This window comes from Schistocerca piceifrons, chromosome 9 (assembly GCF_021461385.2).
Source record: "Schistocerca piceifrons isolate TAMUIC-IGC-003096 chromosome 9, iqSchPice1.1, whole genome shotgun sequence".
Classification (NCBI taxonomy): domain Eukaryota; kingdom Metazoa; phylum Arthropoda; class Insecta; order Orthoptera; family Acrididae; genus Schistocerca; species Schistocerca piceifrons.
This window is the reverse complement of record NC_060146.1, coordinates 44,573,286-44,579,180: the sequence shown is the minus strand read 5'-3', so window position 1 is coordinate 44,579,180 and position 5,895 is coordinate 44,573,286. Positions and strand designations below refer to the sequence as shown.

General features: G+C 44.5%; 1 non-coding gene across 1 annotated transcript; it reads right to left on the bottom strand.

The window, feature by feature from the left end:
- Positions 1-4,908: 4,908 nt before the first annotated feature.
- Positions 4,909-4,983, bottom strand: Trnas-cga. Its single transcript has one exon. It is a non-coding gene; the product is annotated as a tRNA-Ser (tRNA).
- Between the last annotated feature and the right edge of the window lie 912 nt (positions 4,984-5,895).

Here is a 5,895-nt window from a genome sequence, read left to right as displayed (position 1 = left end):
AGAGTAGAAAGAATTTATTCCTGTTTTCGTGGTCAGGTTGTGTAGTGGCAGAATGCGGACTTGCTAATACTGCTAATGAATGCTGATTATGGTAGCGATTAGTGTAACAAAAACTAGTTAGGCATTCATTATCTCTCTCTCTCGTCCGCCCGTGGTAGCTGAGTGGTAGCCGGCACGGTAGCTCAGCGTTTTCAGTCAGAGGGTTAGCTGCCCTCTGGAATAAAAAAAAACTGAGTTAATAGATCAACAACGAACTTAAAATGGTGTCTTACGACGTCCGCCCCGATCAGATGCAAAGATCAAAAGCGAACAAAATGAGATTAAAAAAAAAAGAGTGGTCAGCGTGACGGAGTGTCATGCCAACGGCCCGCGTTCGATTCTCGGCTGCGTCGGAGATTTTCTCCGCTCAGGGACTGGGTGTTGTGTTGTCCTTATCATCATCATTCCATCCCCATCGACGCGCAAGTCGCCGAAGTGGCATTAAACCGAAAGACTTACAACAGGCGAACGGTCTACCCGACGGGAGGCCCTCGTCACACGGCATTTCCATTTATCTCTCTTTCTCCCTCGCTATCTATCTACCTATCTGTCTACCTCTAGTCACCGTTCATAATTTAATTTATTTACGATATTTGATCGAAACGTAACAGTTTTTAATTTCGTGTGCTTCATGCCTTCGATTTTCAAAACTTTTTTTAATGATGTTGATATACATCTGCCTAACGTATATTTGCGTTCTCAGATATTTTGAATATTTAGTTTGTTGTCGACGGTTGAAACGGTTACACTTATTTTGGAGTGCTCGGAGAATTTTTACTTTCGAAGAAGATGGATCAAAGAGTTTGCATTTTGTTTTCATCGAAACGTGGAATAAAGTACAGCACTGCATTCGAAATGTTGTCTATGGTTTTTGGCGAATCAGCTGCGAGTAAGACGAGAGTTTATGAGTGGTATAAACGCTTCAGAGAGGATCGATAACAAGTTGAAGGCGACGACCGCCCCGGACGCCCTAACATATCGATTACTGACGAAATTGTGGAAGACATAAAGAAAACGATGTTGAAAAATCGCCGAATCGCCATCAGAGAGGTTTCCGATGATGTCGGCGTATCATTTGGCTCATGAAAAGCAATTTTTACATGTTTTGGGCATGACATGGCAGGGAATGCATTTTGTCACCAACACTTTTTCTACTCATTCTAGACTCTGTTATGAGAAGAGTCACAGCAGGCAGGAGACGAGGAATCCAGTGAGGGATCAATGAACATCTGGAGGATTTGGATTTTACAGACGACATAGTTTTATTAGCTCCAAGGCTGACTGATATGCAAGCTAAATTAAACTTGCCGAAAGAAGAAGCGGAGCCTGCTGGCCTCAAGATAAATACAGGCAAAACAAAGGAAATGAGAGTAAATTCAGGGAACATGGAGGTGCCATTGTTAATAGGTGAGCAGCGGGTGGAGACTGTCAACTCATTCCTGTATCTGGGTAGTATAGTGGCGGAAGACGATGGAGCTGGAGATGACGTGAAAAACAGCATTAGAAAGGCAAATGCTGGCTTCATACAATTGCATCCAATATGGAAAAATAGAAATATCAGGTACAAAACAAAAACCAGTATTTTTAATACAAATATGAAGGCTGTCCTCCTGTACGCCAGTGAAAGCTGGAAAATGGATAAAAAGATAACATCCCAGTTACAATGCTTCTTAAATAGGTGTCTTCCACGCATCATGAATATCTGGTGGCCAGAAAAAATATGTAATGAGGTGCTCTGGCGAATAACAAACCAGATACCTATAGAAGACCAGAGAGAAAGTGGGGCTGGTTGGGGCATACCTTGAGAAAACCAGATGGAACCATCGAGAAAAAAGCATTGGAATGGAATCCCCAGGGAACAAGGACGAGAGGAAGACCAAGGGGCACATGGAAGAGGACAGTGGAACGGGAAGCAAAAAGAGTTGGCAAGACCTGGGCAGAATTGAGGCAAATGGCCAAAGACAGAGACGGATGGCGAGTTCCCCTGGATGCCCTATGCCACCATAGGGGCCAAAGGAATTAAATCAAGTAAGTCAGTAAGTTAGGCATGAAACGTGTAGCAGCAAGCTTTGTTCCAAAATTGCTGAATTTCGACAAAAAACGACGTCGCGTAGACATTGCCCAAGAATTGATGAATGGAGTCGACAGCGATCCAGAACTTCTAAATAAGGTTGTGATCCGTGATGGAACATGAGTATAGGGTGTGACGTTGAAACCAAGACTCAGTCGTCTCAATGGGAACTGCCTGAAGAGCCAAAACCGAAAAAACTTCTAGAAGCTCCAGCACATGTGAAGGTGCTTCCAGCGGTTCTCCTCGGTTACAATGGGATAGTGCATCATGAGCTCCTGCCTTATGGTCGTACCGTCAATCAGGAATATTACCTGGAAGTTATTAGCCGTTCGCTTGAAGCAATCCGAGGAAAAAGACCAGAACTGTGTCAAACCGCTCGTGGAAACTGCATCACCTCGTAGCTTGTTCGTGATTTTCTGGCAAAAGAAAACAAAACCGTTATGTTGCCTCAGCCACCGTATTCGCCACCGTATTCCCGCGACTTCTTTCTGTTCCCGAGGATGAAGAGAACAGGGAAATGCCATCGTTGAGATAAGAATAGGATCGCTGAAGAAGCTGAACACCATAACGAAAAGTGAGTTGAAGAGGTGCTTCCAAGATTCGAAAACGCGCTGGCACAAGTGTGTTAAATTTGAGGGGGATTACTTTGAAGAGGACAAAGTTGATGGATAAATGCAGATTCTTTAATAAAAACAAGAGTTCCGCTAACTTTTTGACTGCAAATCGTATTTGCTGTTTTCAGTGTCTGATAGTCGATAATAATCGCCTATAAACAATAGATTTAATACATAGTTTTTACTTTTTCTCTTCCCGAGTCGGCATTGTTACCAATGGATCTGGCTTGGTTATTTTGATGGCTTGCCAGATACCCTTCCTGTAGCCACTCTGTTAGTACCCTCCCCCTTCATCTCCCCTCCCATCCCTAGAGGGAATATGTGCACCTCAACTATCCATGGCCGGCCGCTATGGCTGAGCGGTTCTAGGCATTTCAGTCCGAAACCGCGCTGATGCTGCGTTCGCAGGCTCGAATCCTGCCTTGGGCATGGATGTCTGTGATCTCCTTAGTTAGGTTTAAGTAGTTCTAAGTTTAGGGGACTGATGACCTCAGATGTTAAGTCCCATAGTGCTTACAGCCATTTGAACCATTTTGAACTATCCATGTGTAGTTTTATAGTCTTAGGTATGTGAAAATGCGCAAATGTTTTATAAATGTTCGCATAGCGTGTAACTGAGGCGGGATTTGACTCCCTGCCCCAACCAGGTATTCACTTTGTCGGATGTGGGAAACCGCCTAAAACCACATCCTTCCTGGCCGGCACAAAGGCTCTCGTCGTTAATTAGCCAGGGTGATTCGCTATGGGGCCAGCGCATCTGGTTGAAACCCGGAAGCGACATGCTAACAAGTCCAGCTTTTGGGAGGGTAATACAGAAATTTATTACTGCACACAGCTTTTGATAATTCAGTTTCGATGAGGCGTACTTCGCACAGTAATTCCGTGTCCAAAGTACAACCAGGTATCTTTATACTTTGCGATATTACCCAACAACGGAATAATGGTGCGTTGAAGGGAATGCTCTCCAAAGGCAAACTGTCCGTCAAGTCTATAGCGGACAGGGAGCTGTACATGACAGCATAAACCGTTTCGAGACCCCTTCACAATGAGGTGGACGTGCATTCTACAGGAATGACACACAATGTCGCTCTACCGGAGCGGAAGTAATCACTTAGCGGCCACAACAGAAGCATCGATTCCTGTCCACCACCTGCTGTGTCAACACTGACGTGGCCGGTGTTCACGCCATGTCACGACGCCGATAAACATCTCCCGTGGGGCCGTCAGCAAAGTGGTGGACAGACGGCTGTGTAGTCCAAGCGCGCACCCATTCAAACCGTGTTCAGCCAATTGTTCGGTAGAAAAAAGCAACTGCTAGAATCCTTATCTCAGTTTATTAGCGAAGTAATATTATTAATGGATATTTTGAGGAGTCACTCTTGCAATGAATTACCTCCCCCTCCAAACAGCTCACGAAATTACCTTACCAGAAAAATCGTAGTAAATTTCGTACCTAGTTTTATCGATAGTCGTTATTCGCACGGGTTATTCCTCAGTGGAACAGCAACGAAACAACAATGGTAGTTGCACCAGAGTGCCATAAAAAAAAAACACTACAGTGGTAAGCGAAGTAAGGATTTAATTGGAGGAATGAGTTATCTGAAGTAAGGACTGGTCGAATGTGTGTGAAATGCCCACAAAAACTATGAGGAAGCAGTAAGAATGGAAGACCATAAACGAAGTACTTGAATTAAGAAGTAAGGAAGACAGGTACATACGAGCCATTTGCCTCTACTGTTCAATCTATGCAATGAAGAAGCAACGGTGGAAATAAAAGAAATGTTCTAAAAATGGTTCAAATGGCTCTGAGCACTATGGGACTTAACATCTGAGGTCATCAGTCCCCTAGAACTTAGAACTGCTTAAACCTAAATAACCTAAGGACATGACACAAATCCATACCCAAGGCAGGATTCGAACCTGCGACCGTAGCGGTCGCACGGTTCCCGACTGAAGCGCGTAGAACCGCTCGGCCACATTGGCCGGCAGAAATGTTTGACATTCGTATTAATATTCACTTTGTTGGGATATCAGCGATAAGATTCTCTGATGAAATTTCTATCCTCAGTGAAAGTCGAAAAGCAGGATGGGAAGTCTAATGAGGATAAACCGAAGACAGACGAAAGTAATGATAAGTACCAGAAATGAGATTAGATATGGAACTTCCTGGCAGATTAAAACTGTGTGCCCGACCGAGACTCGAACTCGGGACCTTTGCCTTTCGCGGGCAAGTGCTCTACCAACTGAGCTACCGAAGCACGACTCACGCCCGGTACTCACAGCTTTACTTCTGCCAGTACCTCGTCTCCTACCTTCCAAACTTGCCCGCGAAAGGCAAAGGTCCCGAGTTCGAGTCTCGGTCGGGCACACAGTTTTAATCTGCCAGGAAGTTCCATATCAGCGCACACTCCGCTGCAGAGTGAAAATTTCATTCTGGAGATTAGATATGAACGGAATCTTGGAATTGGTGATGACGAAACAAATTAAGCTAAAGAATGCTGCTATCTTGTCCGCAGCTCGTGATCCACTGGCTGGCGTTGCTACCTGTGGATCACGTGGTCCCGGGTTCTATTCTCGTCCGGGTTGGGGATTTTCTACGCCCGCGGATTGGGTGTTTGTGTTGTCCTCACCTTTCCCCATCATCACCATTCATGACAGTGGGTAGATTGGAGTGTGTAACAAACTGGACTGAATAAAATGTGTATCAGCATGGCAGGAAAAGCACTCCCATCTATTCCTGAAAGCGAATTTTACAAACACAGGGGTCGCCATCTCCTTCTCAGTATTAATAACGAGTAACTACTGTCCAGACGACGCTGCACTTGTTGTTTCCCGGCTAACAACTTTGACAGCTTCCTGAAGATTTGGTGGGAGTTTAACATTAGTTGCCTGCTTTGCAGTAAATATTGCGTCCTTGTTATAACCTGAACGTAAATAAATGTAACAAATTGCGCATGCATAGGAAAAGAAATCCACTACTTTACAGCTACACTATTGATGACAATTAGCTGGAGACAGCGTCTGCGGTAAAATATTTAGGCGTAACTATCCAGAGCGACCTTAAGTGGAATGACCATATAATACAGGTAGTGGGAAAAGCAGACACCAGACTCAGATTCGTCGGAAGAATCTTAAGGAAATGTAACTCATCCACGAAAGAAGTGGCTTAGA